This window comes from Podarcis gaigeae (genome assembly GCF_964106915.1).
Source record: "Podarcis gaigeae genome assembly, chromosome: 11".
Classification (NCBI taxonomy): Eukaryota; Metazoa; Chordata; class Lepidosauria; order Squamata; family Lacertidae; genus Podarcis; species Podarcis gaigeae.
Genome location: NC_139687.1, coordinates 33205581 through 33220959, shown reverse-complemented (window position 1 = coordinate 33220959; position 15379 = coordinate 33205581). Strand labels below are relative to the sequence as shown.

Here is a 15379-nt window from a genome sequence, read left to right as displayed (position 1 = left end):
AGCTACCCAGCAGCTTGAGTGAGATAGTGTATACTAATCATACTAATACCAGTATACAAGTGTGTACTAATCATGCAGTATCAAATGCTCATTTTTCAAACCCCGAATTTTATAATTTAGCTTTTTTAAAGAAGGTTATTGGGGATATGATTTAGCTAAAATTGTTGGTGGAGGGGGTTACATTTCACGAAGGGGTCTCAACTCCTTTTCTCCATCGTTTGAGCACTGCTCTGAAGAGAGACCTGGCTTGGACTGCTCTGAGCACTGTGTATGTCTGACTGCCCTTCAGTTTGGCTGTTGTGGTATGCACTTCTCTCCGTGATGGTCCTTGCTTATTTCCTATTGCTAGACCTGGAAAAGAAATCATTCTGCTAGGCAACTGCAGCCACAATGCTGATGTGCCCCAAAGATTTACTTTGAGACAAAGCTCAGCCCTCAATCCTGTTTTCATGCTCAGGAGCTCAACTCTCAAATATGTGAATTAAAATGGGATTTTAATGATGCAAGGGATCCTTTTGAGCACATGCAGAACGGCTTCCCTTCATCGCCATGCAGCCCCAAGTAGCTGTTTCACTTCTAAGATTGGGAAAGAGGTCTTCTGGCCCAAACAGCCTGGCTTCCAGGAACTGGGGCCTCTAGATTTTGAGAAATAAAGCACTGGGTATTTGGTGATGACGGCTGTGGGTTGCCTAGCAACATCAACAGAGTGATTCCCCTTTCCCTCTGACCCTGCAAAATGAACACTCAGGGCTGGCAGACAGCAGAACACATGTGAGATGGATATCCAGGGCCTGGATATATTGAAAAAGGTGAAGGTGTTTTCAAGTAAATCTTGTTCCTAAACTTTGTAGCTTTCTATGGAAGAGTTCTGATAGGTTGGGCCACGAATCATGAAGTCTAGAGATCCCAAGAATGCATATGCAAGAGATTTTAGGCTTTCTAGTTTTTCCTCATCTGGTGTGGGTCTCTCGGAGGAGTTTGTTTACAAAACTCAGATCCGTAATGGAAATTGCTTTCAAAGGTATCCTTAAGTTTGTACAGAGACCTGGAAGTAACCATCCTTTCGGCAATGTAATGTGGTTCCAGACAAGGAGTGCAGCTGCCATGTTTAAGCTGAGCAACATTTATGATAAGTTAATCAGGGGTGATTTATGGAAATAATTGCCAAGAAAGAAAAATCACCTCTTCTTTCCTTACACTTGTTGGGCACTGGAAATCCCTGGCAAATTGGCAGTCTTCCCAATAATGAATCAGGTTAAGTGTGTTCCTTCTTCCCATTTGACTTTGGGAAGGCATCAGTCAAGGTGAGAGTGATTCTGATTTATGAGGGCAACTCAGCAATGAGATGCAATGTAAGCTGTTTTCTTTTGCACTTGATCTTGACACATGGTTCGCCTGCAGAGCTGCGGGTAGCAGCGTGTCGCTGTTGCATTTCCACCCTTTTCATTGAGCTATAGGCAGATATGAAACAGCAACCTTTCTGCTGCCAGAACCTTTCCTGTTCCAATATAATGAAACAAAAACACAGAGTGGTGGGATAGGCTGACAAAGGGCTGAATAGAAGTAAATGTTGCCCTGGCAGCTTCACTGCAGAATAGCATCTCCATTAGAGTTAGAAAGACACACACTCCCTTCAAACAGTCATGGCTTCCTCCAATGATTTCTGGGAACTGCAGTTTGTTAACAGTGCTGAGAGTTGTTAAGAGACCCCTATTCTCCTCCCAAAGCTACAGTGCACAGAATGGTTTAACAATTGATCCATCTTCACAGGGAACTCTGGAAATTGTAGCTCTGGCCCGAATCTTCCAACATGCAGCTTCTTGGATGTTGTATAGCTCCACACCAAGATTGGTGTCTTATCAGAAATCTGAGTACTTTTCTTGAAATATGTAAGAATTCTCTCAGTGTTCATATACATTTGGGGACTAAGATTTCCCCAGTGCTGTGTGGGACATGTCAGCTGCTGAAGTCCTCAGAGGCCATTCAGCAACAAGCATCTGCTCTCATGTCAACCTATTTTTCATCTATCAAATTTTTCATCTATCAAATGTTGTATGATCAGCAGAAAAAGGAGGGGGAGCTGAGCAAGAGCACCTTCTTATGCACCCCCTAATTTATATCAACAGGATTACAAAGAAAAATATTTCAGTAGTTTTTTTCCTAAAGGCATATTTTAAATCCTCAATAAAAGAGATTATTTGAAATCAGTGTTTAGTTGGGAAGGTGGAAATGTGAGTCATTGTTTATGAATAACTTGTTGCTGGCAACACTGATAACAAAAGTTGGAAGGGCAGAGGGAGTCCCCTGTTGAATTGACAAAAATCTCAGGTCAAAAATTAGTCCTCAAAATTAAATTATTGATTCAGCTTTAACTCTCCCTTGTCTCCCAAGAGATTACCAAGAATTGCATTGTCAGGAACAACTCTGATGCAGAAGCCCAAAGGGAAGCAGGAGTCCCCTGCTGAACAGACAAAAATCTCAGGGCATTGCCCCATGTGTTTTAAGCAAAAATCTGGAATGCAAAAATAGTCCTCAACATGAATATACTGATTCTGCTTTACCCTCTTCTCTTGAAATATTACCACTGCATTGTCAGGGACAAAAGCTAAGAACTTCAGGTGTATAAGTGGCTACCTGTTTTCATTCTGGATTGGAAGGGGAAGCCAAAATGTTCAAGGACTTGAGCTGCCCATTAGGAAAGACTAACTAAAAGAAGATGAAAGAATTCCTTCCAGTAGCACCTTAAAGACCAACTAAGTTAGTTCTTGGTATGAGCTTTCGTGTGCATGCACACTTCTTCAGATACATCTTCAGATAAAAGAAGATGCTTTACTTTAGAAAAGAGGTGACTACATGGGTTAAAAAATGATGCATCGTGTTGAGAAAATTGGGGGGGGCAGTCTACCCTTTCCTACGATGCTAAGAATCAGGGGTTACCTAAACTGATTGGCAATAGATACAGAACAGATAAGAGAAAGTACTTCTTCCCATAATGCATAATTAAGGCTGCAATCTCATTGGATGAGTAGACTTATGAATTATGCAGCAAATGCTAGACTTCATGACCAGGAATTAATGAGTGTTGGCTATGAGCTTAGAAGGCTTTCAATGGGAAATAGACCAGTTCAACAAAGATATGCATCAAGGGTTATTAAGTCATTAATCCAACAGAACCTCTGTCAGAAGCAGCAACCACTGAATACTATTTGCTAGGAGGGCAACAGCATGGAAGGGCTGGCTACTGCCTTTGTGCACTGCTTGTGGACCTTTTCAATACATCTGGTTGCCTGATGTGATACAAGAAAAAGGACTGGAGATCATGTAGGACTACAGCTCCCATCATCCTTGACTGTTGGCCCTGCTGGCTTGGGCTGCTGGGAGTTGGAGTCCAGTGACACCTGGCCACATGTTCCCACCCCTGGACTAGATGTATCCTTAACTGAAGTTGTACTCTGCTTCCAACCTCTTATTTCCTATATGGTCTTCATTAGCAAGAACTGTGGTTTAGCTTGTTACTGCCAGCAATCCTAAATTTGGAGAGATTAAAGCACACCTAGGAGTGCTTCATATGAAGGCAGTAGGGGAATGTGCCTGAAGCAACAGCAGCTCTGTCTTCCCCTCTTCCAAGAATGCATACAGAGTGGGAGAAGGCAAGAATGAATGAATCAAGCAACATGGGAGGGTGGAATTAAAATATCACTATATACCAAATGTTGAATCTAAGAGGTCATCTGTGGAGAGTGAAGGAGACGGAGCCACACCCCATGTTTCAGACCAATATAATTAGTCTTCAGCGAATCTCTACCGCTGGCCAACAAACGGGTTCTGCACAACAGAGATGGCACATTCAGAAACTGTATGTTCCCAGGACATCTGCATCAATAACAGTTTTGGACATGTAGTTCAGTTCAACTGCCTCCATTGTGAGATGATGCAAGTATTTCCACCTCTGCTTCCTGGACTGGCTGCATCAAGTGTCCTACTTCGCCCCTGAAAGAGTTGATGTAGGTTTCCTAGGGCCAAATAGGTGTAGCAGGAAATTTGTGAGTCAGTAGATGATAAAATCTCCTCAAAAATAAATAAATGAGGTTATAGTACATCTGGAAATAGTGTTCTAAATCCATAGTTTGAAAGGCCTTTAAGAAAAAAGTAGTTAGAACTATGAAAATAAACTTTGGATTGTGCATTTTAGAGTGTGTGTTACTGAAGTGAACATTCCTGTCCCAGGCATGTGACTCAGGAAGCAAAGTCTCTTACACCAAGGGAAATGCAGCTGGCGCACCTATATGCTCTGGGTCAAACTATGTTTCATGAGCATTTCCCTAAAACCATATTTTGCAGAGCTGATGACTAGTGTCGTCACCCCATTGGAGAAATATTACTTTTTAATCACATTAATTTTAGTTGATTAATCTAAATTTGCTCATGGGTAAAAGCAATTACTATGAAGCAGGAAGCACACTTCCTTTGTTTTTTTAGATAACGGGCACATATATCATCATGGCCTTTATCTTAGAAGAGGCATGCTAGTGAAAAGGAGAATGCCACTTTCAAAATGGTTTAACTACCTGCAGTTTTTTAAAGGACTTCTGTACGAAATCTTACGTTCAATTCCTTCTGGGCACCTTTTTAGTCAATTAATAGAACTGATTGATCAGTTAAACATTCCAGCCCCACCAATGGCTCTTTGCTTTAAAGTTGCTAATATCCTGACAACTGAACCAAATTCCAGCTCTTTCTTTTACCAAGTATTTCCCCATTGCTTATGCAAAATATAAGGCTTAACTTCATGTGAATGCTGTTCATCTATGATGCGTAGAGCTGACCATTCCAGAGGAAGTTGTACCCCATGGGCTCATAAAATGATACTTGTGCACAGAAATACTTTGTGATCTTGTAGTGTGGAAGTTGTGCATAAGGTACATGTTCCCAAATTACTACCTATTACAGTGATACAATTGTAGTCACAAAAGCAAGAGATTATCCCCAGGGCTTGCCCATTCACTTCTCTTCTCATCTGTTGCTTTTTTGGTTGGGGAGATTATTGCTTTTGTTCTTTCTCCTTATTAGCCCTGGCAATTTAGGGGGATATGTGGCTGTAGTGTCTAATTTGCTGTTTGCCTCTCACACTGGCTCATTAAAATCTGAATGCATTGTGAAGGGAACAGAAATATCACTTGGGCTTATCTGGTGTGAAACTGGCTTAGTTATGCCCAGATGGTGGTGTCTGCTGACTGCAAACAGAAAGACCTCAGCTGGAGACACTGAGGATATTATAAGGATTCTCTGAGATCTTGTGATACCAAATCTATTTCCCAGGGCCTCGGAAACAGGTATCCAAATTAGGTTTACTTCATACTGCAATTTTCACTTTACACAGCAAGCATCTTTTCAGCGTGTCCAAAGCACATCCTTCAGTGACCGCTCAACAGAAGAGGCACATACTGTATGTAAATAGGCAGTGGAAATGCATTGGAAACTGTGACTAGCCACAAATAACTGGCACATGCTCCATTTTCACAGTTACAGACACAAACGTCTGCCAGTATTGTTGCATTCATCATGAATAAGAACTATTGAGGGAATTCTAATCTGGGTTAATGAAGTGCTTTGGAATCTGGAGGTAACATTTAGTCCATCTTAACTAATGTTAGTTAATTTGGTCTGTTGAATTTAGAAATCATTTCCCACAAGAGAATGTTCTGAAACAGAGTAGCATCTCTACCAAATCCTGTGGGCAAACATTGTGCTTCTCCAGATCAAGAGGAGCAGAGGACTACAAAAGTTGCAAGGTTTCTAGCAGAGGATATCAGAATAAGGTCCACTGTTTGACTGCTGATTCAGGACCCTAAACTGTGTTTTATATCATTGACTTTTTATTTTGTTCTGTGTATATCACAATGTTCTTTTGTTGCTATGGCTGATGGCTGACGCAAATAAAATTCCATTCATTCATTGTGCTGCTCAGTAAATAATAACATTTTGGCATGTATATTTTAGTTGTGAGGGGAAGATGGGGCTTGTCAACAAGGTAGCCCATCTAGGAGAAGGAAAACTCTGATCCTTGCAGGATATCTTGGGGAGAAGAAAAGGCTAGGGAGTAAACAAATCATGAACTGGCAGGACAATGGGAAGGAGGAGGGAGATCCTGGCAAGGGGTGCAACCGTGACTGGGACACACCAGGACAAGCTGGTGATGAGGAAAGAGAGGTTGGTGTAGGAATTACTCGGAGGGTGATGGATAATGACTAGGGGATGGGGGTTAGTGCACAGGAAGCAGAGCAGCAAGACCCATCACCAGAGGGGTCCCTGTCTCCACAAGCATGGCAGGCTCTGAAGCATAGGGAGCAGTAGGTGGGACACCCCAGGAGGCTGAGGCAGGCAAGGGCCCACAGCCCAGCTCCCTAGTTGGTCAGGTGGGGCTCACTAGCCCTGGGAGGAGGTATGGAGTAGGCTCAGAACAGGTGAAGGCTACATGCCTCATCAAGACCAGGTGCTGCAATCAGCATGCAAAGTATAGAAAGGCAGCAGTGCTGAGGGCCTGTGTCTGCTCAGCTGCCCATGTTGATGGCTCTCAGCTTGGATGCTCCAGAATCTCTGCAGGACTTTCAACACGTGAGTTGATTCTGGTTTGGGGACTTGACATACTGACTTGCCGCCAGGTAGGCCAGAGGTTCAAGACCATTGCCAAGAAGGGGGTCTTGTTGTCTGGTCAGCCTAGGACCTCCATTCACACTGCCCAGGCTTGGGCCCTGGGGAGGTTACTTTGGTGCTGCTAACACAGAGGTTTGACTTTACCCCCCTAAAGGTGCACTCCATTGTCTCTCGAGACAGACAGATGCCAACAATCTATATGCTGAATATTCCATAGATTTATGCTCATAGTTATTTATATTAAAAAAAAACAGTCTAAATGCATAATTACGGTATAATATCACTACATCACTAAACAAATAGTTTAACAATTCATTTAAAATACGTATATCACATCGCACAATGGTGGAAATTTTAATTCAGCCAAACAATACCTGAGCTAGGCTGGTTCCTGAGACCTCACCCAGCCATGTAGGAAGTAGGAACAGCCAGGAAGAGTTTTTGCAGTGTGGCTGATGGCTCCTAAATTATGAGAACTATGGTGAAAAACTAGGAACTCTGGATCTCTAGTATAAGGAGATCCAGGAGGAGATTATACTCTAGTATAAGGAGGTGACTCGCTCCAAATTCCCACTGATTGGACTTTGAGGCTGAGTTGTGTGGATTGCATTGCTAGTTCACAATATTGTAGAAATTAATTTCAATGCTGGGAATTTGATTTGCATGCTTGAGCTAATCCATGTTTACAAAGAGTAGCTTTTCAATTTCAGGCTTATTTGATAAAGGGAAGTATGTGTGTGTAGCCAACATTGAATAGGACTCCTTGACTAAATGTAGGTTTTCATGCTTTTTCTATGTATCTCTTCCTCTTAAAATCTGAAGGACCCTGGAGGAAGATTCTTTGCAGCATCTAAATAATCTGTAGCTTCTTTATTGGAGATCTGTTTAGTTTGTGGAAAACTGCACATTTTCAGTGGGAATTCTTTTTACAGCTGCCTTATTCTGTTTATCTGGATCTGTCACTAAAGTAAACTTGCATTTGGTTGTTTAGAATACTGTGGTGGTTTCCAAGGCCCCCTTTCTGCCCATGCTCATGAAAGGGTTTGGTTTATTATCATAACCTTTGCTTAAAGGTCCTAACCTTGCAGTTTGTACTCTGAGTGAATACTCACTGATTAAAGAAGAGGAAAATGGCAGCTCACATTCAGATAAGGGTCTTGTAAGTCTAGCCAGTTCCATCCAACATCTAAGTTATAATGGGGATCATATGCCCTGCCTGGCTCCTTTTGTGCCCTCCAGTCCTCCTCCTCTGGGCTGCAAACCAGATATTCTTCACCTAGTACACTTGTTTGTATTCAGCTCTCTTAGGGGGATATGTATACAATTCCTAGCTTCATGTCCCTGGGGTAAAGCATGATTTGACTTGAGCACCTGTGCTTTTGGCATCATACCACCACTTCTCAGGAATTCTGTTCCCTCAGAAGTGACTCCCCAATATTTTCATGTTTTCAGTGTGTTTGTGTGGAAATAGAATATTCACACTCCTTTGACCAAATACTTACTTCTACTTAAGTACTTGAAAATTACAAGTTATTTTGTTTATGTTGGAACAATTAAAATATTTCTCAAAGACTTTACAACTGAAACTGGATTTGAGATTAAGGGAAGAGGCTTGTATTGGCTTCATTCGTCTCCTTGAATAAGTAAATGTGGCGAGGAGACAAAGAACTTCATCAGGTACATCTGAGGTCTTAGGCATGTGGATGTCCAGTATGATGCATGCTTTCTTTGTTTGCTTATTTTAAACAGACTCCTATTTGGCGTTAAACTGCTTTTGGACATCTTCTCAGTTAACAAAACAGATTGGCTCAATCACTTTTGGGATATATATTTGTGTTCAATAGCTGGGTGGCGTGGTAGCATGAGACCACAGCACTGGTGTTGCCTCACCAATCAATGTGTTCAGCTGTTCCCATGCGTAGATCTAACACATAAACAAACCACTTCAGCTGGATATCAGTAGGCAGGGAGTTTCAAAGTATAGGTATTTCCACACTAAAATATTGATTCTTTACAACTGTACAACGAGTATTATGCGGTACCTGATATAATGCCAGCTCCACAGACTGAAGTGGTTGAGTGCAGTACAGATGTAGCCTCTGTGAGAGGGCTGGGGATGAGACCAACAGGCACAATTCCACTCCTGAATCAATCCCAGATCTGAAGACATAAGAAAACTACATTTTATTTCTTCACCAAGCATCACTGATGGGAAAGAATAATCTAGAAATACAGCCAGATGGCATCTGCACTAGATGCAGAAGTATAAATAGATGACATCCTTTGCTCCAGGCATGAGAAAACCTGTTGGATAACCCATTCCCTTTTGCTTTGGCTGAGTGTTTGCAGCAATACTGAACAAAGATATATAGCTGGAGCTGGCACTTAACCAAATATTTTCAAGCAGAGGGACTAAATCAAAGTATTGTGCCATTATAGTCGTGCTAATCTTTAAAGCTGCCATATGTCTTCATAAGCAGCGCATCCAAGGAAAGCTGCTTGATAAATGCTTCCATAGTACGAGAGAAACAGATATCCTAAATGTGGCCCAATACTTGTTATGAGACGTGTTCAGCTGCAGAAAGAACTGAACCCCCTACCAGTCTGTGAGGGGTGCTATCTATTTTGCTCAAGGGTGGGGACAGGAATCCCAAGACGATTTAATTGAATATGTGACTTAGCCTGTGAAGAATGAGCTGTGTATGCATTACAGAAAATAAAGTAGACTCGTCTTGGTCCAAAGTCCTCAGCAGGTGAGGCAAGACAGTGAGATATTTCCATTGGTTTGGCTGGGACAAACAGCCATTAGCACCTCTGCTCCTCAATTGGTCCCCTATAATGACTATTTGATACAGCAGTGATGGGCAACCTATGGCTCTCTAGATATTGCTGGAATGCAACTTCAAATATCCCTGACCATTGGCCATACTGGCTGGAGATGATGAGAGCTGGAGTCCAACAACATGGTTGCCCATTCCCTGTAATACATGGTCAGTCTCCAGCCATTACATAAGAACTTGAATGTACTTATTCTCACACTCCCACCATGTTCCTTTATTCAGTGGTGTAGCTAGCTGCTCGGGTGCCCAGGGTGGTGCAAATGCCCTGCACTCGGGGGGCAGGGAAAGCCGCCCACGGGGCGGGGAAAGCCAGGGCAGAGCACGCTGCGTAAAACCTCCATGAAGTCCGCAAGCCCCATGTTGCTGTTTCAGGCAGCGCGGAGCCTGCAGGTGCCTGAGCCACTGCATCACTCCCCAGGTGAGACGTGTGGCTCAGGCACACTGCAGGCCAGGCCCTGCGGTCACTCCCCTCAGTGATGACACCTGGGGCAGCCCACACCCACCGTACACCTTCCTATGCCACTGCCTTTATTCCTTCTGTATCATGCCTATTGTGTTTGCCACTATTTACGTATTTGTAAGCTGTCCTATGTTGACAGAAAAGCCATATATAAACCTAAGCAGGTAAGTAAATGGCCAAACAAATCCCCACATATTTTCCAGTGGATACACAGCTCTGGGTAAGTGGGCTTTTTCATTGACCCAGAGAACCAAGGTCCACATTACATTGCTGTCGCTGAAGCTAAACAGATCTGACCCTAATAGGCAACTGCCTGCAAGCCGTATGTTGTTCTTTTGAGCTCTTTGCGGGAAGAGAAGGACTAAAGCATAAAACAGAATAACATTCATCTCAATGCTACTCTCTTTTCACAAAGGAATATGTGTAGGAAACTTCCCCCTTTGCTGGAATGAATAGGGAAACAATTATGAGCAGACAAAGCTGGTGTGTGTGCAATGTATCTAAGCCCCAAACCCAGAGGAGATTATGATTTTTCAGTTTTCTAGCTGCTGAGTGAGCCATCTTACCTAATAGCTGTAATTCTCAACAAGATGCAATCGATTAAGGTTCTTGCAAATCAAAAGCACCATATTAATGTTATTACTGTACATTTAAGAGACCCACAGGACTATTATTTATGTATATTTTAATTATCACATAAGGCACACGTAAATATACATTATGTACTGGTTTGGTGGTTCATAACTCAGCTTAATAAACTGAGTTATGAATGAGCCTTTTAGCCACACACTCTGCTCCTTTCCACGAGGGAGCAAACCCACCAGGAAGTCTTCAGATTTCCTTGCCACCTCTGGCAGTCTTCAGTTAACTATAGTTTCTTCTGAATCAGAAAACTATGTTTAACAGTTTTGGAACAAGCCATCTTCGAGTCAAGGCTTCAGGTCCTGGTTTGTTCCAAAGCCACAAAGCATAGTTTCCTGATTTGAGTGAAATATGAAACTATGGTTAACGGAATGCTTCCTGATTTGCTAGTTCACTTGTTCATGCAAAGGATCAAAGGGACTGCATGTGCAACTAAAATGTTTGTTCATGCCTTGGCTTATTGAACAGATGGTCAATGATGCATACTGAATGTGTGAACTGACTATTGGAAACCACAGTTATTCATGTATACAGACATTTGATGCTGCAGTAATAATAATAATAACAAATTATAATTCATATCCTGCCGATCTGGCTGGGTTTCCCCAGCCACTCTTGTCAGCTCCCAACAGAATATTAAAAATGCGATAAAATATGACCTAGTACTTACATTACAAGAGCCTGAATCTAGTACAAAAAGAGTTTTAGAATTAATTCAAGAGTTTGGTCAGCTAGCAGGTTTCAGATTGAATAAATCTAAAACGAAAGTATTGGAGAAAAACTTAACATCATTTGAAAAGGAAAGGTTTCAGAATGAGACAGGGTTAACTGTGGTTAAGAAAGTGAAATTTTTGGGGATAAATATGACATAAAAATGTGAATTTATTTAAAGATAATTATGAGAAATCTTGGATTGAAGTCAAAAAAGATTTAGAAATTTGGTCTAATATGAAGCTTTCCTTGTGGGGTCGAATTGCAGTGATAAAGATGAATGTGTTGCCTAGAATGTTGTTTTTGTTTCAAACATTACAAATATTGGACAAGATAGATTGTTTCAAGAAGTGGCAGAAAGATATTTCTAAATTTGTCTGGCAGGGCAAGAAGCCGAGAATAAAACTTAAGATATTAACTGATACAAAAGAAAGGGGCGGATTTGCCCTGCCAGACCTTAAACTTTACTATGAATCAGCAGCTTTCTGCTGGTTGAAAGACTGGCTACTTCTTGAGAACACTGACATTTTGGACTTAGAAGGATTTAACAATATCTTTGGATGGCATGCATATTTATGGTACGACAAGGTTAAAGCTCATAAAGGTTTTAAAAATCATATTGTCAGGAAAGCACTACACAATGTCTGGATTAGATACAAAGATTTGCTGGAAAGTAAAACTCCAAGGTGGTTGTCGCCAATGGAGGCAAAGGCTCACAAAAAACTTAATATGGAGGCCAAATGGCCAAGATATGAAGAAATTTTGGAACAAGAGGGGGACAGGTTGAAATTGCAAAGTTTTGAGAAATTAAAAGGGTAAGTGAGAGATTGGCTTCATTACTACCAAATAATGGAAGTTTTCAAAATGGACAGGAAAATTGGCTTCCAGGTGGAAAAATCAAAATTGGAGACTGAGCTGTTAGAACCCAGTACCAAGAATTTGACTAGAATGTATAGCTTGTTGTTGGAATGGAACACAAAAGATGAAATGGTAAAATCTGCAATGATTAAGTGGGCACAGGACATTGGTCATAATATTTTGTTTGCTGACTGGGAAAGGTTGTGGACCACCGGTATGAAATTTACGGCATGTAATGCCCTAAGAGAGAACATTATGAAAATGATTTATAGGTGGTACATGACCCCAGTCAAGCTTGCAAAAATTTACCATTTGCCCGATAATAAATGTTGGAAATGTAAAGAAGTTGAAGGAACATTCTTTCACCTTTGGTGGACGTGCCCAAGGATTAAGGTCTTCTGGGAAATGATATATAATGAATTGAAAAAGGTACTTAAGTACACTTTCCCTAAGAAACCAGAGGCCTTTCTCCTGGGCATAGTTGGCCAATTGGTGTCAAAGAAGGATAGAACATTTTTTATGTATGCCACAACAGCAGCAAGAATACCCATTGCAAAGTACTGGAAGACGCAAAATCTACCCACCGTGGAAGAATGGCAGATGAAGGTGATAGACTATATGGGACTGGCAGAGATGACGAGCAGAATCCGAGACCAGGGAAGAGATACGGCGGAAGAGGATTGGAAAAAATTTAAAGAATATTTAAAGAAATACTGTAAAATTAATGAATGTTAGAATGACTCTGGATTATAAAATAAGGGGTTAATAGCGGCAAGGGATAATTTAAAGAAAATAAATAATATTAAAATTAAGTTAAAAGTAAGGGAAGGATTTGCTGACAAATTAATCAGAAATTAGAATACAGAAAAGGGAGGTATGAGGAAGTCGGGAAAGTAAATTATAAGAAAGAAAAATTTGAATTTATATGTGTTTTATGTTTGTATTTTTATGTCTTTTTTCTTTTTTTTTCCTTTTTTTCATTTGTTGGTTATTGTGTTGTGTTGGAATGTTATAAATTTGTGGAAACTTTAATAAAAAAATTATTTAAAAAAAATAAAAAAAATGAAACATTAAAAACTTCCCTAAACAGGGCTAACCCAGAAATAGTACCTCGGGTTAAGAATTTGCTTCAGGATGAGAACAGAAATCATGCGGGGGTGGCGCAGCAACAGCGGGAGGCCCCATTAGTTAAAGTGGTACCTCAGGTTAAGAACAGTTTCAGGATAAGAATTGACCTCCGGAACGAATTGAGTACTTAACCCAAGGTACCACTGTAGTTGTTTATTTCCTTGACATCTGATGGGAGGGTGTTCCACAGGATGGGCACCACTACCGAAAAGTCTTTAAGTGATTGAGCATACATGTGTGAACCAGCCCTAAGAAAACTTTAGTTTAGTCAGGTTCAGATCTTTGTTTAAATCTGAACTGAAAATAACTTTAAAGTTGATTGTCATGCTGGCTCATTCATTGAAGATGATAAGCCACAAATAGAATGCAGGGAATGAATGAGCAATGTGCCTTGCATTAAAAAAAAAGCCCTAAAAAGAAAACAGCCATCTCATCAAAAGTATTTGAACTCTGAGGAAACTGGGGGAACACGTCAACATGGAATAGGATCCTGTTCTCCATCAGTGCCCTGGGATATTGTAAGCAATGCAGTGTGAGAACTCAAACACAAATTATGAGTCAAGGGGGGGGGGTCTTTGTTTTTAGAGTAACAAAAAAAAAAAGTTTGCCCAGGGAAAAAGAAGAGATACTGATGACAAATTCAAGTAACATAATATGTACCTAAGGTAATGAGTAAACCTTGTAAACTGTGCCAAATCTTATGAACAGGCTTCTCCAGCAGTAGAGGTAACTATTTCAGGGATAGCTGAGCATGTTTCATGACAACCAGTCTTTTAAAATAACGATACAGTGGTACCTCGGTTTAAGAACAGTCCTGTTTACGAACGATTCAGTATACAAACTCCACAAAACCGGTAGTGTCCCGGTTTGTGAAATTTACCTCTGTCTAAGAACGGAAGCCGAACAGTGGAAGGGCACCAGCAGCGAAAGGCCTCATTAGGAAAAGCACACCTTGGTTTAAGAACGGTTTCAGTTTAAGAACGGACTTCCGAAACAGATTAAGTTAGTTAACCGAGGTACCACCTTACAGGTCTCTTGAATAATGGACTCTATACCTGGATGCCAGTTTTTGCTTAGGGCAGATCCACACCATACTTTTAAAGCACATCCAACATATATTCCCCAAAGTATATTGGGAACTAGTCTTTGTTAATGGTGCTGGGAGTTGTAGTTCTGTGTGAAGAAAACTATATTTCCCAAGATTCTTTGGGGGAAACTGTGTGCTTTAAATATGCATTGGATGTGCTTAAAATGTATGGTACAGATCTGCCCATAGTCTTATGGATTGTCATATCTAGATTTTAAGCACGTTTACTTGGATGGAAGTAGAGGATGACATCCTTTAGTCATATTTACTTACTTCAGTTATTTAACAGAATGAATATGCCGGTTGACTAAAAGGAAAGAAAGAAACCTCAAAGTGGTTTACCGCAATATAAAATAAACATTTATTGAAACCCCACCCAGTAAAAATAGGTATTAACATATTCAAAAGATTATTAAATTCAACAGTAGTTTTTTAAAAAGAAGAAATAAAACACATGCAGCTTCTACATATCTGGATAGGCTTGTCTTAAAAAAAAGTTTTAAGCAGGTTCTGATTGAGTACAGCAAACTGCCTGTCTGGTGTCAATTTCCATTTATTAAGGTTGAAGTTCTTGCAAGTGCCACTACAAATGCTGTGCTATTGATTATGATCGAAATGAAACCATTGCTTCATGCTTTTGGAAATTATTTGCTTTGTTTTATGAAGTTAAGGTTTTTGCTAAACACTCAAAATAACGTCTCATGAGTCTGATTACCTGAGCTAACAGCAAGGCAAGAAACAATTGCTTCTAAAAGTTACTATAGTTGATCAGACTATAGCTTCTGGGCTATAGGTCTCCAGAAAATGCTAAACATTTCCAAAATAACAAAAGAAATATTTACCTATATTTATTTATAATATTGTTTTAGATCAGATACGTGTTCTGCGTGGAGGCCTCTCCTGTACCTAAAATAGTGCTCCAGTTGAGATTTAACCTCATTCCAAACCCAACCTATCATTACATATAAAGCATACAAGACAAATATTACTACCCATGAA

The 15379-nt window shown here is 40.6% G+C and overlaps 1 long non-coding RNA gene across 1 annotated transcript in view; it reads left to right on the top strand.

The window, feature by feature from the left end:
- The window catches only part of LOC310827398, a 793036-nt gene extending 779992 nt beyond the window's left edge, over nucleotides 1–13044 (top strand). Inside the window, exon 3 of the long non-coding RNA XR_014556345.1 lies at nucleotides 12237–13044. This is a non-coding gene — a long non-coding RNA (uncharacterized lncRNA). The remainder of the gene's footprint in view (nucleotides 1–12236) is intronic.
- Nucleotides 13045–15379: the final 2335 nt, after the last annotated feature.